The sequence below is a fragment of the Phyllobates terribilis genome, unplaced genomic scaffold (assembly GCF_046119375.1).
Source record: "Phyllobates terribilis strain yellow unplaced genomic scaffold, ASM4611937v1 Scaffold_9__5_contigs__length_417890890, whole genome shotgun sequence".
In the NCBI taxonomy this organism is placed as follows: Eukaryota; Metazoa; Chordata; class Amphibia; order Anura; family Dendrobatidae; genus Phyllobates; species Phyllobates terribilis.
In genome coordinates, this window is record NW_027362769.1 from 302,062,939 (window position 1) to 302,087,502 (window position 24,564).

The following is a 24,564-nucleotide window of genomic DNA, read 5'->3' on the forward strand; positions in this document are numbered from 1 at the left end:
CGCTACTGGAGCTGGAATTACGCGGCTGCTGGCATGAGACTTGCCCTCTAATAGATCCTTGTAAATGGATTTAAAGTGTATTCATTCAAATTAGAGAGACAATTTAAATTATAAAGCTTAGAGCTGCCTCCACCACAGGGGGGCTCGCTCGACCCACCAGCGGACAGGCACCAGTATTGGGAGAGGGGGGCTGGCCGTCAGGGTTCACCGCGGCTCTGGCACAAACCCGGCGACACGGAGGTGGCACGGGCAGGAGCGGACTGAACGTGTCGGCTTCTCACTTTTTGGATTTTAGAAGGGCATGACATGCCTATATCTGTGTCTCCCCCTCCTTTTACTCCTCCACCTCTTTTCTTTTCGCATGACTATATGTACTTGTCACTTTTCCATGTGTTAGTTGTGTCTTCTGAGCAGTTTGTCAGCTTTTGGACAGATTTGAAGGTGTTTTCTATGTGTTTCTATGTGTTTTTGTTTGCCTGCCATTGGTTTTAAAGGTGTTTGAAGGTGTTCGACGAACAGTTCGACGAACAGTTCGGCGAACACACGGGTGTTCGACGAACCGAAACGTACTCAAACACTACGGGGGTGGCTCAACACTATTAACCACTTAAAATTTTTAATTAGCAATTAAATCCTCACTGGCTTTCCTGTCCTCCTCATCAGCTTGTGGTGCTGTGGCTTAGTTGGTTAAAGTGCCTGTCTTGTAAACAGGAGATCTTGAGTTCAAATCTCAGCAGTGCCATCTGTTCCAAATAAAGCTTTTAAACCTCAAAATGTGCACTTCAATTGTGTACAACATCGATCTCTACGATAGTGCAATAGTGGGATTAAGAATCTGCTCTAAGTGCTAAAAAGGAAGAAAGACGGGATGAAGCTTTAAAAAAGTTACAGCAGTGTTTTTTTTTTTTACTATTCTACAAATTTGTCATTGTCCTTTTAAATAATGCTCTTCAAAAATGACTTGGTTTCTCAAGTGCCAAGACTGAGAGCGACATCTTATTCCATGATTATGCTTTGCATGGAATACTACTCAAGCCTAATGTTGTTTTGCTCAGTTAACCACTTGAAATTTTTAATTAGTGATAAAATCCTCACTGGCTTTCCTGTCCTTCTCATCAGTTTGTTGTGCTGTGGCTTAGTTGGTTAAAGTGCCTGTCTTGTAAACAGGAGATCCTGAGTTCAAATCTCAGCAGTGCCATCTGTTCCAAATAAAGCTTTTAAACCTCAAAATGTGGACTTCAATTGTGTACAACATCGATATCTGCGATAGTGCAATAGTGGGATTAAGAATCTGCTCTAAGTGCTAAAAAGGAAGAAAGACGGGATGAAGCTTTAAAAAAGTTACAGCACTGTTTTTTTTTTTGCTATTCTACAAATTTGTCATTGTCCTTTTAAATAATGCTCTTCAAAAATTATTTGGTTTCTCAAGTGCCAAGACTGAGAGCGACATCTTACTCCATGATTATGCTTTGCATGGAATAATACTCAAGCTTAATGTTGTTTTGCTCAGTTAACCACTTGAAATTTTTAATTAGTGATAAAATCCTCACTGGCTTTCCTGTCCTTCTCATCAGTTTGTTGTGCTGTGGCTTAGTTGGTTAAAGTGCCTGTCTTGTAAACAGGAGATCCTGATTTCAATTCTCAGCAGTACTGTCTGTTCCAAATAAAGCTTTTAAACATTAAAATGTGCACTTCAATTGTGTACAACATCGATCTCTACGATAGTGGAATAGTGGGATTAAGAATCTGCTCTAAGTGCTAAAAAGGAAGAAAGACGGGTTGAAGCTTTAAAAAAGTTACAGCAGTGGTTTTTTTTTTACTATTCTACAAATTTGTCATTGTCCTTTTAAATAATGCTCTTCAAAAATTACTTAGTTTCTCAAGTGCCAAGACTGAGAGCGACATCTTATTCCATGATTATGCTTTGCATGGAATACTACTCGAGCTTAATGTTGTTTTGCTCAGTTAACCACTTAAAATTTTTAATTAGTAATTAAATTCTCACTGGCTTTCCTGTGTTCCTCTTCAGCTTGTGGTGCTGTAGCTTAGTTGGTTAAAGCGCCTGTCTCGTAAACAGGAGATCCTGAGTTCAAAACTCAGCAGTGCTATTTGTTCCAAATAAAGCTTTTAAACCTCAAAATGTGGACTTTAATTGTGTACAACATCGATCTCTACGATAGTGCAATAATGGGATTAAGAATCTGCTCTGAGTGCTAAAAAGGAAGAAAGACGGGATGAAGCTTTAAAAAAGTTACAGCACTGTCTTTTTTTTTACTATTCTACAAATTTGTCATTGTCCTTTTAAATAATGCTCTTCAAAAATTACTTGGTTTCTCAAGTGCCAAGACTGAGAGCGACATCTTACTCCATGATTATGCTTTGCATGGAATAATACTCAAGCTTAATGTTGTTTTGCTCAGTTAACCACTTGAAATTTTTAATTAGTGATAAAATCCTCACTGGCTTTCCTGTCCTTCTCATCAGTTTGTTGTGCTGTGGCTTAGTTGGTTAAAGTGCCTGTCTTGTAAACAGGAGATCCTGAGTTCAATTCTCAGCAGTACTGTCTGTTCCAAATAAAGCTTTTAAACATCAAAATGTGGACTTTGATTGTGTAAAACATCGATCTCTGCGATAGTGCAATAGTGGGATTAAGAATCTGCTCTAAGTACTAAAAAGGAAAAAAGACGGGATGAAGTTTAAAAAAGTTACAGCAGCGGTTTTTTTTTTACTATTCTACAAATTTGTCATTGTCCTTTTAAATAATGCTCTTCAAAAATAACTTGGTTTCTCAATTGCCAAGACTGAGAGCGACATCTTATTCCATGATTATGCTTTGCATGGAATACTACTCAAGCTTAATATTGTTTTGCTCAGTTATCCACTTAAAATTTTTAATTAGAAATTAAATCCTCACTGGCTTTCCTGTCCTTCTCTTCAGCTTGTGGTGCTGTGGCTTAGTTGGTTAAAGCGCCTGTCTTGTAAACAGGAGATCCTGATTTCAAATCTCAGCAGTGCCATCTGTTCCAAATAAAGCTTTTAAACCTCAAAATGTGCACTTCAATTGTGTACAACATCGATCTCTACGATAGTGCAATAGTGGGATTAAGAATCTGCTCTAAGTGCTAAAAAGGAAGAAAGACGGGATGAAGCTTTAAAAAAGTTACAGAACTGTTTTTTTTTTTACTATTCTACAAATTTGTCATTGTCCTTTTAAATAATGCTCTTCAAAAATTACTTGGTTTCTCAAGTGCCAAGACTGAGAGCGACATCTTACTCCATGATTATGCTTTGCATGGAATAATACTCAAGCTTAATGTTGTTTTGCTCAGTTAACCACTTGAAATTTTTAATTAGTGATAAAATTCTCGCTGGCTTTCCTGTCCTTCTCATCAGTTTGTTGTGCTGTGGCTTAGTTGGTTAAAGTGCCTGTCTTGTAAACAGGAGATCCTGAGTTCAAAACTCAGCAGTGCCATCTGTTCCAAATAAAGCTTTTAAACCTCAAAATGTGGACTTTAATTGTGTACAACATCGATCTCTACGATAGTGCAAAAGAGGGATTAAGAATCTGCTCTGAGTGCTAAAAAGGAAGAAAGACGGGATGAAGCTTTAAAAAAGTTACAGCATTGTTTTTTTTTTTACTATTCTACAAATTTGTCATTGTCCTTTTAAATAATGCTCTTCAAAAATTACTTGGTTTCTCAAGTGCCAAGACTGAGATCGACATCTTACTCCATGATTATGCTTTGCATGGAATACTTCTCAAGCTTAATGTTGTCTTGCTCAGTTAACCACTTGAAATTTTTAATTAGTGATAAAATCCTCACTGACTTTCCTGTCCTACTCAACAGTTTGTTGTGCTGTGGCTTAGTTGGTTAAAGTGCCTGTCTTGTAAACAGGAGACCCCAAGTTCAATTCTCAGCAGTACTGTCTGTTCCAAATAAAGCTTTTAAACATCAAAATGTGGACTTTAATTGTGTACAACATCGATCTCTACGATAGTGCAATAGTGGGATTAAGAATCTGCTCTAAGTATTAAAAAGGAAAAAAGACGGGATGAAGTTTAAAAAAGTTACAGCAGAGGTTATTTTTTTTACTATTCTACAAATTTGTCATTGTCCTTTTAAATAATGCTCTTCAAAAACTACTTGGTTTCTCAATTGCCAAGACTGAGAGCGACATCTTATTCCATGATTATGCTTTGCATGGAATACTACTCAAGCTTAATGTTGTTTTGCTCAGTTAAACACTTAAAATTTTTAATTAGTAATTAAATCCTCACTGGCTTTCCTGTCCTCATCTTCAGCTTGTGGTGCTGTGGCTTAGTTGGTTAAAGCGCCTCTCTTGTAAACAGGAGATCCTAAATTCAAATCTCAACAGTGCCATCTGTTCCAAATGAAGCTTTTAAACCTCAAAATGTGCACTTCAATTGTGTACAACATCGATCTCTACGATAGTGCAATAGTGGGATTAAGAATCTGCTCTAAGTGCTAAAAAGGAAGAAAGACGGGATGAAGCTTTAAAAAAGTTACAGAATTGTTTTTTTTTTTTACTATTCTACAAATTTGTCATTGTCCTTTTAAATAATGCTCTTCAAAAATTACTTGGTTTCTCAAGTGCCAAGACTGAGAGCGACATCTTATTCCATGATTATGCTTTGCATGGAATACTACTCAAGCTTAATGTTGTTTTGCTCAGTTAACCACTTAAAATTTTTAATTAGTAATTAAATCCTCAATGGCTTTCCTGTCCTCATCTTCAGCTTGTGGTGCTGTGGCTTAGTTGGTTAAAGCGCCTCTCTTGTACACAGGAGATCCTGATTTCAAATCTCAGCAGTGCCATCTGTTCCAAATAAAGCTTTTAAACCTCAAAATGTGCACTTCAATTGTGTACAACATCGATCTCTACGATAGTGCGATAGTGGGATTAAGAATCTGCTCTAAGTGCTAAAAAGGAAGAAAGACGGGATGAAGCATTAAAAAAGTTACAGAACTGTTTTTTTTTTTACTATTCTACAAATTTGTCATTGTCCTTTTAAATAATGCTCTTAAAAAATTACTTGGTTTCTCAAGTGCCAAGACTGAGAACGACATCTTACTCCATGATTATGCTTTGCATGGAATACTTCTGAAGCTTAATGTTGTCTTGCTTAGTTAACCACTTGAAATTTTTAATTAGTGATAAAATCCTCACTGACTTTCCTGTCCTTTTCAACAGTTTGTTGTGCTGTGGCTTAGTTGGTTAAAGTGCCTGTCTTGTAAACAGGAGATCCTGATTTCAAATCTCAGCAGTGCCATCTGTTCCAAATGAAGCTTTTTAAACCTCAAAATGTGCACTTCAATTGTGTACAACATCAATCTCTACGATAGTGCAATAGTGGGATTAAGAATCTGCACTAAGTGCTAAAAAGGAAGAAAGACGGGATGAAGCTTTAAAAATGTTACAGAATTGTTTTTTTTTTTACTATTCTACAAATTTGTCATTGTCCTTTTAAATAATGCTCTTCAAAAATTACTTGGTTTCTCAAGTGCCAAGACTGAGAGCGACATCTTACTCCATGATTATGCTTTGCATGGAATAATACTCAAGCTTAATGTTGTTTTGCTCAGTTAACCACTTGAAATTTTTAATTAGTGATAAAATCCTCACTGGCTTTCCTGTCCTACTCATCAATTTGTTGTGCTGTGGCTTAGTTGGTTAAAGTGCCTGTCTTGTAAACAGGAGATCCTGAGTTCAATTCTCAACAGTACTGTCTGTTCCAAATAAAGCTTTTAAACATCAAAATGTGCACTTCAATTGTGTACAACATCGATCTCTACGATAGTGCAATAGTGGGATTAAGAATCTGATCTAAGTGCTAAAAAGGAAGAAAGACGGGATGAAGCTTTGAAAAAGTTACAGAACTGTTTTTTTTTTTAACTATTCTACAAATTTGTCATTGTCCTTTTAAATAATGCTCTTCAAAAATTACTTGGTTTCTCAAGTGCCAAGACTGAGATCGACATCTTACTCCATGATTATGCTTTGCATGGAATACTTCTCAAGCTTAATGTTGTCTTGCTCAGTTAACCACTTGAAATTTTTAATTAGTGATAAAATCCTCACTGACTTTCCTGTCCTTCTCATCAGTTTGTTGTGCTGTGGCTTAGTTGGTTAAAGTGCCTGTCTTGTAAACAGGAGATCCTGAGTTCAATTCTCAGCAGTAATGTCTGTTCCAAATAAAGCTTTTAAACATCAAAATGTGGACTTTAATTGTGTACAACATAGATCTCTACGATAGTGCAATAGTGGGATTAAGAATCTGCTCTAAGTACTAAAAAGGAAAAAAGACAAGATGAAGTTTAAAAAAGTTACAGCAGAGGTTTTTTTTTTACTATTCTACAAATTTTTCATTGTCCTTTTAAATAATGCTCTTCAAAAATTACTTGGTTTCTCAATTGCCAAGACTGAGAGCGACATCTTATTCCATGATTATGCTTTGCATGGAATACTACTCAAGCTTAATGTTGTTTTGCTCAGTTAACCACTTAAAATTTTTAATTAGTAATTAAATCCTCACTGGCTTTCCTGTCCTCATCTTCAGCTTGTGGTGCTGTGGCTTAGTTGGTTAAAGCGCCTCTCTTGTACACAGGAGATCCTGATTTCAAATCTCAGCAGTGCCATCTGTTCCAAATAAAGCTTTTAAACCTCAAAATGTGCACTTCAATTGTGTACAACATCGATCTCTACGATAGTGCAATAGTGGGATTAAGAATCTGCTCTAAGTGATAAAAAGGAAGAAAGACGGGATGAAGCTTTAAAAAAGTTACAGAACTGTTTTTTTTTTTACTATTCTACAAATTTGTCATTGTCCTTTTAAATAATGCTCTTCAAAAATTACTTGGTTTCTCAAGTGCCAAGACTGAGAGCGACATCTTACTCCATGATTATGCTTTGCATGGAATAATACTCAAGCTTAATGTTGTTTTGCTCAGTTAACCACTTGAAATTTTTAATTAGTGATAAAATCCTCACTGGCTTTCCTGTCCTTCTCATCAGTTTGTTTTGCTGTGGCTTAGTTGGTTAAAGTGCCTCTCTTGTACACAGGAGATCCTGATTTCAAATCTCAGCAGTGCCATCTGTTCCAAATAAAGCTTTTAAACCTCAAAATGTGCACTTCAATTGTGTACAACATCGATCTCTACGATAGTGTAATACTGGGATTAAGAATCTGCTCTGAGTGCTAAAAAGGAAGAAAGACGGGATGAAGCTTTAAAAAAGTTACAGCACTGTTTTTTTTTTTACTATTCTACAAATTTGTCATTGTCCTTTTAAATATTGCTCTTCAAAAATTATTTGGTTTCTCAAGTGCCAAGACTGAGAGCGACATCTTATTCCATGATTATGCTTTGCATGGAATACTACTCAAGCTTAATGTTGTTTTGCTCAGTTAACCAATTGAAATTTTTAATTAGTGATTAAATCCTCCCTGGCTTTCCTGTCCTTCTCATCAGTTTGTTGTGCTGTGGCTTAGTTGGTTAAAGTGCCTGTCTTGTAAACAGGAGATCCTGAGTTCAAATCTCAGCAGTGCCATCTGTTCCAAGTAAAGCTTTTAAACCTCAAAATGTGAATTTTAATTGTGTACAACATCGATCTCTACGATAGTGCAATAGTGGGATTAAGAATCTGCTCTGAGTGCTAAAAAGGAAGAAAGACGGGATGAAGCTTTAAAAAAGTTACAGCACTGTTTTTTTTTTTACTATTCTACAAATTTGTCATTGTCCTTTTAAATAATGCTCTTCAAAAATTACTTGGTTTCTCAAGTGCCAAGACTGAGAGCGACATCTTATTCCATGATTATGCTTTGCATGAAATACTACTCAAGCCTAATGTTGTTTTGCTCAGTTAACCACTTGAAATTTTTAATTAGTGATAAAATCCTCACTGGCTTTCCTGTCCTTCTCATCAGTTTGTTGTGCTGTGGCTTAGTTGGTTAAAGTGCCTGTCTTGTAAACAGGAGATCCCGAGTTCAATTCTAAGCAGTACTGTCTGTTCCAAATAAAGCTTTTAAACATCAAAATGTGGACTTTAATTGTGTACAACATCGATCTCTACGATAGTGCAATTGTGGGATTAAGAATCTGCTCTAAGTATTAAAAAGGAAAAAAGACGGGATGAAGTTTAAAAAAGTTACAGCAGAGGTTTTCTTTTTACTATTCTACAAATTTGTCATTGTCCTTTTAAATAATGCTCTTCAAAAATTACTTGGTTTCTCAATTGCCAAGACTGAGAGCGACATCTTATTCCATGATTATGCTTTGCATGGAATACTACTCAAGCTTAATGTTGTTTTGCTCAGTTACCCACTTAAAATTTTTAATTAGTAATTAAATCCTCACTAGCTTTCCTGTCCTCATCTTCAGCTTGTGGTGCTGTGACTTAGTTGGTTAAAGCGTCTGTCTTGTAAACAGGAGATCTTGAGTTCAAATCTCAGCAGTGCCATCTGTTCCAAATGAAGCTTTTAAACCTCAAAATATGCAATTTAATTGTGTACAACATCGATCTCTACGATAGTGCAATAGTGGGATTAAGAATCTGCTCTAAGTGCTAAAAAGGAAGAAAGACGGGATGAAGCTTTAAAAAAGTTACAGAACTGTTTTTTTTTTTACTATTCTACAAATTTGTCATTGTCCTTTTAAATAATGCTCTTCAAAAATTACTTGGTTTCTCAAGTGCCAAGACTGAGAGCGACATCTTACTCCATGATTATGCTTTGCATGGAATAATACTCAAGCTTATTGTTGTTTTGCTCAGTTAACCACTTGAAATTTTTAATTAGTGATAAAATTCTCGCTGGCTTTCCTGTCCTTCTCATCAGTTTGTTGTGCTGTGGCTTAGTTGGTTAAAGTGCCTGTCTTGTAAACAGGAGATCCTGAGTTCAAAACTCAGCAGTGCCATCTGTTCCAAATAAAGCTTTTAAACCTCAAAATGTGGACTTTAATTGTGTACAACATCGATCTCTACGATAGTGCAAAAGAGGGATTAAGAATCTGCTCTGAGTGCTAAAAAGGAAGAAAGACGGGATGAAGCTTTAAAAAAGTTACAGCATTGTTTTTTTTTTTACTATTCTACAAATTTGTCATTGTCCTTTTAAATAATGCTCTTCAAAAATTACTTGGTTTCTCAAGTGCCAAGACTGAGATCGACATCTTACTCCATGATTATGCTTTGCATGGAATACTTCTCAAGCTTAATGTTGTCTTGCTCAGTTAACCACTTGAAATTTTTAATTAGTGATAAAATCCTCACTGACTTTCCTGTCCTACTCAACAGTTTGTTGTGCTGTGGCTTAGTTGGTTAAAGTGCCTGTCTTGTAAACAGGAGACCCCAAGTTCAATTCTCAGCAGTACTGTCTGTTCCAAATAAAGCTTTTAAACATCAAAATGTGGACTTTAATTGTGTACAACATCGATCTCTACGATAGTGCAATAGTGGGATTAAGAATCTGCTCTAAGTATTAAAAAGGAAAAAAGACGGGATGAAGTTTAAAAAAGTTACAGCAGAGGTTATTTTTTTTACTATTCTACAAATTTGTCATTGTCCTTTTAAATAATGCTCTTCAAAAACTACTTGGTTTCTCAATTGCCAAGACTGAGAGCGACATCTTATTCCATGATTATGCTTTGCATGGAATACTACTCAAGCTTAATGTTGTTTTGCTCAGTTAACCACTTAAAATTTTTAATTAGTAATTAAATCCTCACTGGCTTTCCTGTCCTCATCTTCAGCTTGTGGTGCTGTGGCTTAGTTGGTTAAAGCGCCTCTCTTGTAAACAGGAGATCCTAAATTCAAATCTCAACAGTGCCATCTGTTCCAAATGAAGCTTTTAAACCTCAAAATGTGCACTTCAATTGTGTACAACATCGATCTCTACGATAGTGCAATAGTGGGATTAAGAATCTGCTCTAAGTGCTAAAAAGGAAGAAAGACGGGATGAAGCTTTAAAAAAGTTACAGAATTGTTTTTTTTTTTTACTATTCTACAAATTTGTCATTGTCCTTTTAAATAATGCTCTTCAAAAATTACTTGGTTTCTCAAGTGCCAAGACTGAGAGCGACATCTTATTCCATGATTATGCTTTGCATGGAATACTACTCAAGCTTAATGTTGTTTTGCTCAGTTAACCACTTAAAATTTTTAATTAGTAATTAAATCCTCAATGGCTTTCCTGTCCTCATCTTCAGCTTGTGGTGCTGTGGCTTAGTTGGTTAAAGCGCCTCTCTTGTACACAGGAGATCCTGATTTCAAATCTCAGCAGTGCCATCTGTTCCAAATAAAGCTTTTAAACCTCAAAATGTGCACTTCAATTGTGTACAACATCGATCTCTACGATAGTGCGATAGTGGGATTAAGAATCTGCTCTAAGTGCTAAAAAGGAAGAAAGACGGGATGAAGCATTAAAAAAGTTACAGAACTGTTTTTTTTTTTACTATTCTACAAATTTGTCATTGTCCTTTTAAATAATGCTCTTCAAAAATTACTTGGTTTCTCAAGTGCCAAGACTGAGAGCGACATCTTACTCCATGATTATGCTTTGCATGGAATAATACTCAAGCTTAATGTTGTTTTGCTCAGTTAACCACTTGAAATTTTTAATTAGTGATAAAATCCTCACTGGCTTTCCTGTCCTTCTCATCAGTTTGTTTTGCTGTGGCTTAGTTGGTTAAAGTGCCTCTCTTGTACACAGGAGATCCTGATTTCAAATCTCAGCAGTGCCATCTGTTCCAAATAAAGCTTTTAAACCTCAAAATGTGCACTTCAATTGTGTACAACATCGATCTCTACGATAGTGCAATAGTGGGATTAAGAATCTGCTCTGAGTGCTAAAAAGGAAGAAAGACGGGATGAAGCTTTAAAAAAGTTACAGCACTGTTTTTTTTTTTACTATTCTACAAATTTGTCATTGTCCTTTTAAATATTGCTCTTCAAAAATTATTTGGTTTCTCAAGTGCCAAGACTGAGAGCGACATCTTATTCCATGATTATGCTTTGCATGGAATACTACTCAAGCTTAATGTTGTTTTGCTCAGTTAACCAATTGAAATTTTTAATTAGTGATTAAATCCTCCCTGGCTTTCCTGTCCTTCTCATCAGTTTGTTGTGCTGTGGCTTAGTTGGTTAAAGTGCCTGTCTTGTAAACAGGAGATCCTGAGTTCAAATCTCAGCAGTGCCATCTGTTCCAAGTAAAGCTTTTAAACCTCAAAATGTGAATTTTAATTGTGTACAACATCGATCTCTACGATAGTGCAATAGTGGGATTAAGAATCTGCTCTGAGTGCTAAAAAGGAAGAAAGACGGGATGAAGCTTTAAAAAAGTTACAGCACTGTTTTTTTTTTTACTATTCTACAAATTTGTCATTGTCCTTTTAAATAATGCTCTTCAAAAATTACTTGGTTTCTCAAGTGCCAAGACTGAGAGCGACATCTTATTCCATGATTATGCTTTGCATGAAATACTACTCAAGCCTAATGTTGTTTTGCTCAGTTAACCACTTGAAATTTTTAATTAGTGATAAAATCCTCACTGGCTTTCCTGTCCTTCTCATCAGTTTGTTGTGCTGTGGCTTAGTTGGTTAAAGTGCCTGTCTTGTAAACAGGAGATCCCGAGTTCAATTCTAAGCAGTACTGTCTGTTCCAAATAAAGCTTTTAAACATCAAAATGTGGACTTTAATTGTGTACAACATCGATCTCTACGATAGTGCAATTGTGGGATTAAGAATCTGCTCTAAGTATTAAAAAGGAAAAAAGACGGGATGAAGTTTAAAAAAGTTACAGCAGAGGTTTTCTTTTTACTATTCTACAAATTTGTCATTGTCCTTTTAAATAATGCTCTTCAAAAATTACTTGGTTTCTCAATTGCCAAGACTGAGAGCGACATCTTATTCCATGATTATGCTTTGCATGGAATACTACTCAAGCTTAATGTTGTTTTGCTCAGTTACCCACTTAAAATTTTTAATTAGTAATTAAATCCTCACTAGCTTTCCTGTCCTCATCTTCAGCTTGTGGTGCTGTGGCTTAGTTGGTTAAAGCGTCTGTCTTGTAAACAGGAGATCTTGAGTTCAAATCTCAGCAGTGCCATCTGTTCCAAATGAAGCTTTTAAACCTCAAAATATGCAATTTAATTGTGTACAACATCGATCTCTACGATAGTGCAATAGTGGGATTAAGAATCTGCTCTAAGTGCTAAAAAGGAAGAAAGACGGGATGAAGCTTTAAAAAAGTTACAGAACTGTTTTTTTTTTTACTATTCTACAAATTTGTCATTGTCCTTTTAAATAATGCTCTTCAAAAATTACTTGGTTTCTCAAGTGCCAAGACTGAGAGCGACATCTTACTCCATGATTATGCTTTGCATGGAATAATACTCAAGCTTAATGTTGTCTTGCTCAGTTAACCACTTGAAATTTTTAATTAGTGATAAAATCCTCACTGACTTTCCTGTCCTTCTCAACAGTTTGTTGTGCTGTGGCTTAGTTGGTTAAAGTGCCTGTCTTGTAAACAGGAGATCCTGAGTTCAAAACTCAGCAGTGCCATCTATTCCAAATAAAGCTTTTCAACCTCAAAATGTGGACTTTAATTGTGTACAACATCGATCTCTACGATAGTGCAATAGAGGGATTAAGAATCTGCTCTGAGTGCTAAAAAGGAAGAAAGACGGGATGAAGCTTTAAAAAAGTTACAGCACTGTTTTTTTTTTTACTATTCTACAAATTTGTCATTGTCCTTTTAAATATTGCTCTTCAAAAATTATTTGGTTTCTCAAGTGCCAAGACTGAGAGCGACATCTTATTCCATGATTATGCTTTGCATGGAATACTACTCAAGCTTAATGTTGTTTTGCTCAGTTAACCAATTGAAATTTTTAATTAGTGATTAAATCCTCCCTGGCTTTCCTGTCTTTGTCATCAGTTTGTTGTGCTGTGGCTTAGTTGGTTAAAGTGCCTGTCTTGTAAACAGGAGATCCTGAGTTCAAATCTCAGCAGTGCCATCTGTTCCAAGTAAAGCTTTTAAACCTCAAAATGTGAATTTTAATTGTGTACAACATCGATCTCTACGATAGTGCAATAGTGGGATTTAGAATCTGCTCTAAGTGCTAAAAAGGAAAAAAGACGGGATAAAGCTTTAAAAAAGTTACAGTAGTGTTTTTTTTTTTTACTATTCTACAAATTTGTCATTGTCCTTTTAAATAATGCTCTTCAAAAATTACTTGGTTTCTCAAGTGCCAAGACTGAGAGCGACATCTTATTCCATGATTATGCTTTGCATGAAATACTACTCAAGCCTAATGTTGTTTTGCTCAGTTAACCACTTGAAATTTTTAATTAGTGATAAAATCCTCACTGGCTTTCCTGTCCTTCTCATCAGTTTGTTGTGCTGTGGCTTAGTTGGTTAAAGTGCCTGTCTTGTAAACAGGAGATCCTGAGTTCAAATCTCAGCAGTGCCATCTGTTCCAAATAAAGCTTTTAAACCTCAAAATGTGGACTTCAATTGTGTACAACATCGATCTCTGCGATAGTGCAATAGTGGGATTAAGAATCTGCTCTAAGTGCTAAAAAGGAAGAAAGACGGGATGAAGCTTTAAAAAAGTTACAGCACTGTTTTTTTTTTTAACTATTCTACAAATTTGTCATTGTCCTTTTAAATATTGCTCTTCAAAAATTATTTGGTTTCTCAAGTGCCAAGACTGAGAGCGACATCTTACTCCATGATTGTGCTCTGCATGGAATAATACTCAAGCTTAATGTTGTTTTGCTCAGTTAACCACTTGAAATTTTTAATTAGTGATAAAATCCTCACTGGCTTTCCTGTCCTTCTCATCAGTTTGTTGTGCTGTGGCTTAGTTGGTTAAAGTGCCTGTCTTGTAAACAGGAGATCCTGAGTTCAATTCTCAGCAGTACTGTCTGTTCCAAATAAAGCTTTTAAACATCAAAATGTGCACTTCAATTGTGTACAACATCGATCTCTACGATAGTGCAATAGTGGGATTAAGAATCTGCTCTAAGTGCTAAAAAGGAATAAAGACGGGATGAAGCTTTAAAAAAGTTAGAGCAGTGTTTTTTTTTTACTATTCTACAAATTTGTCATTGTGATTTTAAATAATGCTCTTCAAAAATTACTTAGTTTCTCAAGTGCCAAGACTGAGAGCGACATCTTATTCCATGATTATGCTTTGCATGGAATACTACTCGAGCTTAATGTTGTTTTGCTCAGTTAACCACTTAAAATTTTTAATTAGTAATTAAATCCTCACTGGCTTTCCTGTCCTCCTCTTCAGCTTGTGGTGCTGTAGCTTAGTTGGTTAAAGCGCCTGTCTCGTAAACAGGAGATCCTGAGTTCAAAACTCAGCAGTGCCATCTGTTCCAAATAAAGCTTTTAAACCTCAAAATGTGCACTTTAATTTTGTTTAACATCGATCTCTACGATAGTGCAATAGTGGGATTAAGAATCTGCTTTAAGTATTAAATGGAAGAAAGACGGGATGAAGCTTTAAAAAAGTTACAGCACTGTTTTTTTTTTTAACTATTCTACAAATTTGTCATTGTCCTTTTAAATATTGCTCTTCAAAAATTATTTGGTTTCTCAAGTGCCAAGACTGAGATCGACATCTTACTCCATGATTATGCTTTGCATGGAATAATACTCAAGCTTAATGTTGTTTTGCCCAGTTAACCACTTGAAATTTTTAATTAGTGATAAAATCCTCACTGGCTTTCCTGTCCTTCTCATCAGTTTGTTGTGCTGTGGCTTAGTTGGTTAAAGTGCCTGTCTTGTAAACAGGAGATCCTGAGTTCAATTCTCAGCAGTACTGTCTGTTCCAAATAAAGCTTTTAAACATCAAAATGTGCACTTCAATTGTGTACTACATCGATCTCTACGATAGTGCAATGGTGGGATTAAGAACCTGCTCTAAGTGCTAAAAAGGAATAAAGACGGGACGAAGCTTTAAAAAAGTTACAGCAGTGTTTTTTTTTTTACTATTCTACAAATTTGTCATTGTGATTTTAAATAATGCTCTTCAAAAATTACTTAGTTTCTCAAGTGCCAAGACTGAGAGCGACATCTTATTCCATGATTATGCTTTGCATGGAATACTACTCAAGCTTAATGTTGTTTTGCTCAGTTACCCACTTAAAATTTTTAATTAGTAATTAAATCCTCACTAGCTTTCCTGTCCTCATCTTCAGCTTGTGGTGCTGTGGCTTAGTTGGTTAAAGCGTCTGTCTTGTAAACAGGAGATCTTGAGTTCAAATCTCAGCAGTGCCATCTGTTCCAAATGAAGCTTTTAAACCTCAAAATATGCAATTTAATTGTGTACAACATCGATCTCTACGATAGTGCAATAGTGGGATTAAGAATCTGCTCTAAGTGCTAAAAAGGAAGAAAGACGGGATGAAGCTTTAAAAAAGTTACAGAACTGTTTTTTTTTTTACTATTCTACAAATTTGTCATTGTCCTTTTAAATAATGCTCTTCAAAAATTACTTGGTTTCTCAAGTGCCAAGACTGAGAGCGACATCTTACTCCATGATTATGCTTTGCATGGAATAATACTCAAGCTTAATGTTGTCTTGCTCAGTTAACCACTTGAAATTTTTAATTAGTGATAAAATCCTCACTGACTTTCCTGTCCTTCTCAACAGTTTGTTGTGCTGTGGCTTAGTTGGTTAAAGTGCCTGTCTTGTAAACAGGAGATCCAAAGTTCAATTCTCAGCAGTACTGTCTGTTCCAAATAAAGCTTTTAAACATCAAAATGTGGACTTTAATTGTGTACAACATTGATCTCTACGATAGTGCAATAGTGGGATTAAGAATCTGCTCTAAGTTTTAAAAAGGAAAAAAGATGGGATGAAGTTTAAAAAAGTTACAGCAGAGGTTTTTTTTTTACAATTCTACAAATTTGTCATTGTCCTTTTAAATAATGCTCTTCAAAAATTACTTGGTTTCTCAAGTGCCAAGACTGAGAGCGACATCTTATTCCATGATTATGCTTTGCATGGAATACTACTCAAGCTAAATGTTGTTTTGCTCAGTTAACCACTTGAAATTTTTAATTAGTCATTAAATCCTCACTGGCTTTCCTGTCCTTCTCATCAGCTTGTGGTGCTGTGGCTTAGTTGGTTAAAGCGCCTGTCTCGTAAACAGGAGATCCTGATTTCAAATCTCAGCAGTGCCATCTGTTCCAAATAAAGCTTTTAAACCTCAAAATGTGCACTTCAATTGTGTACAACATCGATCTCTACGATAGTGCAATAGTGGGATTAATAATCTGCTCTAAGTGCTAAAAAGGAAGAAAGATGGGATGAAGCTTTAAAAAAGTTACAGAACTGTTTTTTTTTTTACTATTCTACAAATTTGTCATTGTCCTTTTAAATAATGCTCTTCAAAAATTACTTGGTTTCTCAAGTGCCAAGACTGAGAGCGACATCTTACTCCATGATTATGCTTTGCATGGAATAATACTCAAGCTGAATGTTGTTTTGCTCAGTTAACCACTTGAAATTTTTAATTAGTGATAAAATCCTCACTGGCTTTCCTGTCCTTCTCATCAGTTTGTTGTGCTATGGCTTAGTTGGTTAAAGTGCCTGTCTTGTAAACAGGAGATCCTGAGTTCAAATCTCAGCAGTGCCATCTGTTCCAAGTAAAGCTTTTAAACCTCAAAATGTGAATTTTAATTGTGTACAACATCGATCTCTACGATAGTGCAATAGTGGGATTAAGAATCTGCTTTAAGTGCTAAAAAGGAAAAAAGACGGGATAAAGCTTTAAAAAAGTTACAGCAGTGTTTTTTTTTTTACTATTCTACAAATTTGTCATTGTCCTTTTAAATAATGCTCTTCAAAAATTGCTTGGTTTCTCAAGTGCCAAGACTGAGAGCGACATCTTATTCCATGATTATGCCTTGCATGGAATACTGCTGAAGCCTAATGTTGTTTTGCTCACTTAACCACTTGAAATTTTTAATTAGTGATAAAATCCTCACTGGCTTTCCTGTCCTTCTCATCAGTTTGTTGTGCTGTGGCTTAGTTGGTTAAAATGCCTGTCTTGTAAACAGGAGATCCTGAGTTCAAATCTCAGCAGTGCCATCTGTTCCAAATAAAGCTTTTAAACCTCAAAATGTGGACTTCAATTGTGTACAACATCGATCTCTGCGATAGTGCAATAGTGGGATTAAGAATCTGCTCTAAGTGCTAAAAAGTAAGAAAGACGGGATGAAGCTTTAAAAAAGTTACAGCACTGGTTTTTTTTTTTACTATTCTACAAATTTGTCATTGTCCTTTTAAATATTGCTCTTCAAAAATTATTTGGTTTCTCAAGTGCCAAGACTGAGAGCGACATCTTACTCCATGATTATGCTTTGCATGGAATAATACTCAAGCTTTATGTTGTTTTGCTCAGTTAACCACTTGAAATTTTTAATTAGTGATAAAATCCTCACTGGCTTTCCTGTCCTTCTCATCAGTTTGTTGTGCTGTGGCTTAGTTGGTTAAAGTGCCTGTCTTGTAAACAGGAGATCCTGAGTTCAATTCTCAGCAGTACTGTCTGTTCCAAATAAAGCTTTTAAACATCAAAATGTGCACTTCAATTGTGTACAACATCGATCTCTACGATAGTGCAATAGTGGGATTAAGAATCTGCTCTGAGTGCTAAAAAGGAAGAAAGACAGGATGAAGCTTTAAAAAAGTTACAGCAGTGTTTTTTTTTTTTACTATTCTACAAATTTGTCATTGTCCTTTTAAATAATGCTCTTCAAAAATTACTTGGTTTCTCAATTGCCAAGACTGAGAGCGACATCTTATTCCATGATTATGCTTTGCATGGAATACTACACAAGCATAATGTTGTTTTGCTCAGTTAACCACTTAAAATTTTTAATTAGTAATTAAATCCTCACTGGCTTTTCTGTCTTCCTATTCAGCTTGTGGTGCTGTGACTTAGTTGGTTAAAGCGCCTGTCTTGTAAACAGGAGATCCTGAGTTCAAATCTCAGCAGTGCCATCTGTTAAAAATAAAGGTTTTAAAGCTCAAAATGTGCATTTAATTGTGTACAACATCGATCTCTACGATAGTGCAATAGTGGGATTAAGAATCTGCTCTAAGTGCTAAAAAGGAAGAAAGACGTGATGAAGCTTTAAAAAAGTTATAGCAGTGTTTTTTTTTTTTACTATTCTACAAATTTGTCATTGTCCTTTTAAATAATGCTCTTCAAAAATTACTTGGTTTCTCAAGTGCCAAGACTGAGAGCGACATCTTACTCCATGATTATGCTTTGCGTGGAATAATACTCAAGCTTAATGTTGTTTTGCTCAGTTAACCACTTGAAATTTTTATTTAGTGATAAAATCCTCACTGGCTTTCCTGTCCTTCTCATCAGTTTGTTGTGCTGTGGCTTAGTTGGTTAAAGTGCCTGTATTGTAAACAGGAGATCCTGAGTTCTATTCTCAGCAGTACTGTCAGTTCCAAATAAAGCTTTTAAACATCAAAATGTGCACTTCAATTGTGTACAACATCGATCTCTACGATAGTGGGATTAAGAATCTGCTCTAAGTGCTAAAAAGGAAGAAAGATGGGATGAAGCTTTAAAAAAGTTACAGAACTGTTTTTTTTTTTTTACTATTCTACAAATTTGTCATTGTCCTTTTAAATAATGCTCTTCAAAAATTACTTGGTTTCTCAAGTGCCAAGACTGAGAGCGACATCTTACTCCATGATTATGCTTTGCATGGAATAATACTCAAGCTTAATGTTGTTTTGCTCAGTTAACCACTTGAAATTTTTAATTAGTGATAAAATCCTCACTGGCTTTCCTGTCCTTCTCATCAGTTTGTTGTGCTGTGGCTTAGTTGGTTAAAGTGCCTGTCTTGTAAACAGGAGATCCTGAGTTCAATTCTCAGCAGTACTGTCTGTTCCAAATAAAGCTTTTATACATCAAAATGTGCACTTCAATTGTGTACAACATCGATCTCTACGATAGTGCAATAGTGGGATTAAGAATCTGCTCTAAGTGCTAAAAAGGAAGAAAGACGGGATGAAGCTTTGAAAAAGTTACAGCACTGTTTTTTTTTTTACTATTCTACAAATTTCTCATTGTCCTTTTAAATAATGCTCTTCAAAAATTACTTGGTTTCTCAATTGCCAAGACTGAGAGCGACATCTTATTCCATGATTATGCTTTGCATGGAATACTACACAAGCATAATGTTGTTTTGCTCAGTTAACCACTTAAAATTTTTAATTAGTAATTAAATCTCCACTGGCTTTCCTCTCCTCATCTTTAGCTTGTGGTGCTGTGGCTTAGTTGGTTAAAGTGCCTGTCTTGTAAACAGGAGATCCTGAGTTCAAATCTCAGCAGTGCCATCTGTTCCAAACGAAGCTTTTAAACCTCAAAATGTGCACTTCAATTGTGTACAACATCGATCTCCACGATAATGCAACAGTGGGATTAAGAATCTGCTCTAAGTGCTAAAAAGGAAGAAAGATGGGATGAAGCTTTAAAAAAGTTACAGAACTGTTTTTTTTTTTTACTATTCTACAAATTTGTCATTGTCCTTTTAAATAATGCTCTTCAAAAATTACTTGGTTTCTCAAGTGCCAAGACTGAGATCGACATCTTACTCCATGATTATGCTTTGCATGGAATACTTCTCAAGCTTAATGTTGTCTTGCTCAGTTAACCACTTGAAATTTTTAATTAGTGATAAAATCCTCACTGACTTTCCTGTCCTTCTCATCAGTTTGTTGTGCTGTGGCTTAATTGGTTAAAGTGCCTGTCTTGTAAACAGGAGATCCTGAGTTCAATACTCAGCAGTAATGTCTATTAAAAATAAAGCTTTTAAACATCAAAATGTGGACTTTAATTGTGTACAACATTGATCTCTACGATAGTGCAATAGTGGGATTAAGAATCTGCTCTAAGTACTAAAAAGGAAAAAAGACGGGATGAAGTTTAAAAAAAGTTACAGCAGAGGTTTTTTTTTTACTATTCTACATATTTGTCATTGTCCTTTTAAATAATGATCTTCAAAAATTACTTGGTTTCTCAATTGCCAAGACTGAGAGCGACATCTTATTCCATGATTATGCTTTGCATGGAATACTACTCAAGCTTAATGTTGTTTTGCTCAGTTAACCACTTAAAATTTTTAATTAGTAATTAAATCTCCACTGGCTTTCCTCTCCTCATCTTTAGCTTGTGGTGCTGTGGCTTAGTTGGTTAAAGTGCCTGTCTTGTAAACAGGAGATCCTGAGTTCAAATCTCAGCAGTGCCATCTGTTCCAAACGAAGCTTTTAAACCTCAAAATGTGCACTTCAATTGTGTACAACATCGATCTCCACGATAATGCAACAGTGGGATTAAGAATCTGCTCTAAGTGCTAAAAAGGAAGAAAGATGGGATGAAGCTTTAAAAAAGTTACAGAACTGTTTTTTTTTTTTACTATTCTACAAATTTGTCATTGTCCTTTTAAATAATGCTCTTCAAAAATTACTTGGTTTCTCAAGTGCCAAGACTGAGATCGACATCTTACTCCATGATTATGCTTTGCATGGAATACTTCTCAAGCTTAATGTTGTCTTGCTCAGTTAACCACTTGAAATTTTTAATTAGTGATAAAATCCTCACTGACTTTCCTGTCCTTCTCATCAGTTTGTTGTGCTGTGGCTTAATTGGTTAAAGTGCCTGTCTTGTAAACAGGAGATCCTGAGTTCAATACTCAGCAGTAATGTCTATTAAAAATAAAGCTTTTAAACATCAAAATGTGGACTTTTATTGTGTACAACATTGATCTCTACGATAGTGCAATAGTGGGATTAAGAATCTGCTCTAAGTGCTAAAAAGGAAGAAAGACGTGATGAAGCTTTAAAAAAGTTATAGCAGTGTTTTTTTTTTTTACTATTCTACAAATTTGTCATTGTCCTTTTAAATAATGCTCTTCAAAAATTACTTGGTTTCTCAAGTGCCAAGACTGAGAGCGACATCTTACTCCATGATTATGCTTTGCGTGGAATAATACTCAAGCTTAATGTTGTTTTGCTCAGGTAACCACTTGAAATTTTTATTTAGTGATAAAATCCTCACTGGCTTTCCTGTCCTTCTCATCAGTTTGTTGTGCTGTGGCTTAGTTGGTTAAAGTGCCTGTATTGTAAACAGGAGATCCTGAGTTCTATTCTCAGCAGTACTGTCAGTTCCAAATAAAGCTTTTAAACATCAAAATGTGCACTTCAATTGTGTACAACATCGATCTCTACGATAGTGGGATTAAGAATCTGCTCTAAGTGCTAAAAAGGAAGAAAGATGGGATGAAGCTTTAAAAAAGTTACAGAACTGTTTTTTTTTTTTTACTATTCTACAAATTTGTCATTGTCCTTTTAAATAATGCTCTTCAAAAATTACTTGGTTTCTCAAGTGCCAAGACTGAGAGCGACATCTTACTCCATGATTATGCTTTGCATGGAATAATACTCAAGCTTAATGTTGTTTTGCTCAGTTAACCACTTGAAATTTTTAATTAGTGATAAAATCCTCACTGGCTTTCCTGTCCTTCTCATCAGTTTGTTGTGCTGTGGCTTAGTTGGTTAAAGTGCCTGTCTTGTAAACAGGAGATCCTGAGTTCAATTCTCAGCAGTACTGTCTGTTCCAAATAAAGCTTTTATACATCAAAATGTGCACTTCAATTGTGTACAACATCGATCTCTACGATAGTGCAATAGTGGGATTAAGAATCTGCTCTAAGTGCTAAAAAGGAAGAAAGACGGGATGAAGCTTTGAAAAAGTTACAGCACTGTTTTTTTTTTTACTATTCTACAAATTTCTCATTGTCCTTTTAAATAATGCTCTTCAAAAATTACTTGGTTTCTCAATTGCCAAGACTGAGAGCGACATCTTATTCCATGATTATGCTTTGCATGGAATACTACACAAGCATAATGTTGTTTTGCTCAGTTAACCACTTAAAATTTTTAATTAGTAATTAAATCTCCACTGGCTTTCCTCTCCTCATCTTTAGCTTGTGGTGCTGTGGCTTAGTTGGTTAAAGTGCCTGTCTTGTAAACAGGAGATCCTGAGTTCAAATCTCAGCAGTGCCATCTGTTCCAAACGAAGCTTTTAAACCTCAAAATGTGCACTTCAATTGTGTACAACATCGATCTCCACGATAATGCAACAGTGGGATTAAGAATCTGCTCTAAGTGCTAAAAAGGAAGAAAGATGGGATGAAGCTTTAAAAAAGTTACAGAACTGTTTTTTTTTTTTACTATTCTACAAATTTGTCACTGTCCTTTTAAATAATGCTCTTCAAAAATTACTTGGTTTCTCAAGTGCCAAGACTGAGATCGACATCTTACTCCATGATTATGCTTTGCATGGAATACTTCTCAAGCTTAATGTTGTCTTGCTCAGTTAACCACTTGAAATTTTTAATTAGTGATAAAATCCTCACTGACTTTCCTGTCCTTCTCATCAGTTTGTTGTGCTGTGGCTTAATTGGTTAAAGTGCCTGTCTTGTAAACAGGAGATCCTGAGTTCAATACTCAGCAGTAATGTCTATTAAAAATAAAGCTTTTAAACATCAAAATGTGGACTTTAATTGTGTACAACATTGATCTCTACGATAGTGCAATAGTGGGATTAAGAATCTGCTCTAAGTACTAAAAAGGAAAAAAGACGGGATGAAGTTTAAAAAAAGTTACAGCAGAGGTTTTTTTTTTACTATTCTACATATTTGTCATTGTCCTTTTAAATAATGATCTTCAAAAATTACTTGGTTTCTCAATTGCCAAGACTGAGAGCGACATCTTATTCCATGATTATGCTTTGCATGGAATACTACTCAAGCTTAATGTTGTTTTGCTCAGTTAACCACTTAAAATTTTTAATTAGTAATTAAATCTCCACTGGCTTTCCTCTCCTCATCTTTAGCTTGTGGTGCTGTGGCTTAGTTGGTTAAAGTGCCTGTCTTGTAAACAGGAGATCCTGAGTTCAAATCTCAGCAGTGCCATCTGTTCCAAACGAAGCTTTTAAACCTCAAAATGTGCACTTCAATTGTGTACAACATCGATCTCCACGATAATGCAACAGTGGGATTAAGAATCTGCTCTAAGTGCTAAAAAGGAAGAAAGATGGGATGAAGCTTTAAAAAAGTTACAGAACTGTTTTTTTTTTTTACTATTCTACAAATTTGTCATTGTCCTTTTAAATAATGCTCTTCAAAAATTACTTGGTTTCTCAAGTGCCAAGACTGAGATCGACATCTTACTCCATGATTATGCTTTGCATGGAATAATACTCAAGCTTTATGTTGTTTTGCTCAGTTAACCACTTGAAATTTTTAATTAGTGATAAAATCCTCACTGGCTTTCCTGTCCTTCTCATCAGTTTGTTGTGCTGTGGCTTAGTTGGTTGAAGTGCCTGTCTTGTAAACAGGAGATCCTGAGTTCAATTCTCAGCAGTACTGTCTGTTCCAAATAAAGCTTTTAAACATCAAAATGTGCACTTCAATTGTGTACAACATCGATCTCTACGATAGTGCAATAGTGGGATTAAGAATCTGCTCTGAGTGCTAAAAAGGAAGAAAGACAGGATGAAGCTTTAAAAAAGTTACAGCAGTGTTTTTTTTTTTTACTATTCTACAAATTTGTCATTGTCCTTTTAAATAATGCTCTTCAAAAATTACTTGGTTTCTCAATTGCCAAGACTGAGAGCGACATCTTATTCCATGATTATGCTTTGCATGGAATACTACACAAGCATAATGTTGTTTTGCTCAGTTAACCACTTAAAATTTTTAATTAGTAATTAAATCCTCACTGGCTTTTCTGTCTTCCTATTCAGCTTGTGGTGCTGTGGCTTAGTTGGTTAAAGTGCCTGTCTTGTAAACAGGAGATCCTGAGTTCAAATCTCAGCAGTGCCATCTGTTAAAAATAAAGGTTTTAAAGCTCAAAATGTGCATTTAATTGTGTACAACATCGATCTCTACGATAGTGCAATAGTGGGATTAAGAATCTGCTCTAAGTGCTAAAAAGGAAGAAAGACGTGATGAAGCTTTAAAAAAGTTATAGCAGTGTTTTTTTTTTTACTATTCTACAAATTTGTCATTGTCCTTTTAAATAATGCTCTTCAAAAATTACTTGGTTTCTCAAGTGCCAAGACTGAGAGCGACATCTTACTCCATGATTATGCTTTGCGTGGAATAATACTCAAGCTTAATGTTGTTTTGCTCAGTTAACCACTTGAAATTTTTATTTAGTGATAAAATCCTCACTGGCTTTCCTGTCCTTCTCATCAGTTTGTTGTGCTGTGGCTTAGTTGGTTAAAGTGCCTGTATTGTAAACAGGAGATCCTGAGTTCTATTCTCAGCAGTACTGTCAGTTCCAAATAAAGCTTTTAAACATCAAAATGTGCACTTCAATTGTGTACAACATCGATCTCTACGATAGTGGGATTAAGAATCTGCTCTAAGTGCTAAAAAGGAAGAAAGATGGGATGAAGCTTTAAAAAAGTTACAGAACTGTTTTTTTTTTTTTACTATTC

The 24,564-nt window shown here is 35.4% G+C and overlaps 22 non-coding genes across 22 annotated transcripts; all 22 read left to right on the forward strand.

The window, feature by feature from the left end:
• The first annotated feature begins 668 nt into the window (after window positions 1-668).
• Window positions 669-742, forward strand: TRNAT-UGU (transfer RNA threonine (anticodon UGU)). The gene has a single exon. It is a non-coding gene; the product is annotated as a tRNA-Thr (tRNA).
• A 382-nt stretch (window positions 743-1,124) lies between these two features.
• On the forward strand, window positions 1,125-1,198 carry TRNAT-UGU (transfer RNA threonine (anticodon UGU)). The gene has a single exon. It is a non-coding gene; the product is annotated as a tRNA-Thr (tRNA).
• Window positions 1,199-2,489: 1,291 nt separating this feature from the next.
• On the forward strand, window positions 2,490-2,563 carry TRNAT-UGU (transfer RNA threonine (anticodon UGU)). The gene has a single exon. It is a non-coding gene; the product is annotated as a tRNA-Thr (tRNA).
• A 380-nt stretch (window positions 2,564-2,943) lies between these two features.
• On the forward strand, window positions 2,944-3,017 carry TRNAT-UGU (transfer RNA threonine (anticodon UGU)). The gene has a single exon. It is a non-coding gene; the product is annotated as a tRNA-Thr (tRNA).
• Window positions 3,018-6,129: 3,112 nt separating this feature from the next.
• Window positions 6,130-6,205, forward strand: TRNAT-UGU (transfer RNA threonine (anticodon UGU)). Its single transcript has one exon. It is a non-coding gene; the product is annotated as a tRNA-Thr (tRNA).
• Window positions 6,206-7,495: 1,290 nt separating this feature from the next.
• Window positions 7,496-7,569, forward strand: TRNAT-UGU (transfer RNA threonine (anticodon UGU)). The gene has a single exon. It is a non-coding gene; the product is annotated as a tRNA-Thr (tRNA).
• A 3,566-nt stretch (window positions 7,570-11,135) lies between these two features.
• Window positions 11,136-11,209, forward strand: TRNAT-UGU (transfer RNA threonine (anticodon UGU)). The gene has a single exon. It is a non-coding gene; the product is annotated as a tRNA-Thr (tRNA).
• Window positions 11,210-12,044: 835 nt separating this feature from the next.
• On the forward strand, window positions 12,045-12,118 carry TRNAT-UGU (transfer RNA threonine (anticodon UGU)). Its single transcript has one exon. It is a non-coding gene; the product is annotated as a tRNA-Thr (tRNA).
• Window positions 12,119-12,954: 836 nt separating this feature from the next.
• Window positions 12,955-13,028, forward strand: TRNAT-UGU (transfer RNA threonine (anticodon UGU)). Its single transcript has one exon. It is a non-coding gene; the product is annotated as a tRNA-Thr (tRNA).
• A 382-nt stretch (window positions 13,029-13,410) lies between these two features.
• Window positions 13,411-13,484, forward strand: TRNAT-UGU (transfer RNA threonine (anticodon UGU)). Its single transcript has one exon. It is a non-coding gene; the product is annotated as a tRNA-Thr (tRNA).
• A 382-nt stretch (window positions 13,485-13,866) lies between these two features.
• TRNAT-UGU (transfer RNA threonine (anticodon UGU)) lies at window positions 13,867-13,940 on the forward strand. The gene has a single exon. It is a non-coding gene; the product is annotated as a tRNA-Thr (tRNA).
• Window positions 13,941-14,775: 835 nt separating this feature from the next.
• On the forward strand, window positions 14,776-14,849 carry TRNAT-UGU (transfer RNA threonine (anticodon UGU)). Its single transcript has one exon. It is a non-coding gene; the product is annotated as a tRNA-Thr (tRNA).
• Window positions 14,850-15,230: 381 nt separating this feature from the next.
• TRNAT-UGU (transfer RNA threonine (anticodon UGU)) lies at window positions 15,231-15,304 on the forward strand. Its single transcript has one exon. It is a non-coding gene; the product is annotated as a tRNA-Thr (tRNA).
• A 2,201-nt stretch (window positions 15,305-17,505) lies between these two features.
• On the forward strand, window positions 17,506-17,579 carry TRNAT-UGU (transfer RNA threonine (anticodon UGU)). Its single transcript has one exon. It is a non-coding gene; the product is annotated as a tRNA-Thr (tRNA).
• A 382-nt stretch (window positions 17,580-17,961) lies between these two features.
• On the forward strand, window positions 17,962-18,035 carry TRNAT-UGU (transfer RNA threonine (anticodon UGU)). The gene has a single exon. It is a non-coding gene; the product is annotated as a tRNA-Thr (tRNA).
• An 830-nt stretch (window positions 18,036-18,865) lies between these two features.
• TRNAT-UGU (transfer RNA threonine (anticodon UGU)) lies at window positions 18,866-18,939 on the forward strand. The gene has a single exon. It is a non-coding gene; the product is annotated as a tRNA-Thr (tRNA).
• Window positions 18,940-19,320: 381 nt separating this feature from the next.
• Window positions 19,321-19,394, forward strand: TRNAT-UGU (transfer RNA threonine (anticodon UGU)). Its single transcript has one exon. It is a non-coding gene; the product is annotated as a tRNA-Thr (tRNA).
• An 837-nt stretch (window positions 19,395-20,231) lies between these two features.
• TRNAT-UGU (transfer RNA threonine (anticodon UGU)) lies at window positions 20,232-20,305 on the forward strand. The gene has a single exon. It is a non-coding gene; the product is annotated as a tRNA-Thr (tRNA).
• Window positions 20,306-21,592: 1,287 nt separating this feature from the next.
• Window positions 21,593-21,666, forward strand: TRNAT-UGU (transfer RNA threonine (anticodon UGU)). The gene has a single exon. It is a non-coding gene; the product is annotated as a tRNA-Thr (tRNA).
• Window positions 21,667-22,047: 381 nt separating this feature from the next.
• On the forward strand, window positions 22,048-22,121 carry TRNAT-UGU (transfer RNA threonine (anticodon UGU)). The gene has a single exon. It is a non-coding gene; the product is annotated as a tRNA-Thr (tRNA).
• An 837-nt stretch (window positions 22,122-22,958) lies between these two features.
• Window positions 22,959-23,032, forward strand: TRNAT-UGU (transfer RNA threonine (anticodon UGU)). The gene has a single exon. It is a non-coding gene; the product is annotated as a tRNA-Thr (tRNA).
• Window positions 23,033-23,870: 838 nt separating this feature from the next.
• On the forward strand, window positions 23,871-23,944 carry TRNAT-UGU (transfer RNA threonine (anticodon UGU)). Its single transcript has one exon. It is a non-coding gene; the product is annotated as a tRNA-Thr (tRNA).
• The last annotated feature ends 620 nt before the right edge of the window (window positions 23,945-24,564 follow it).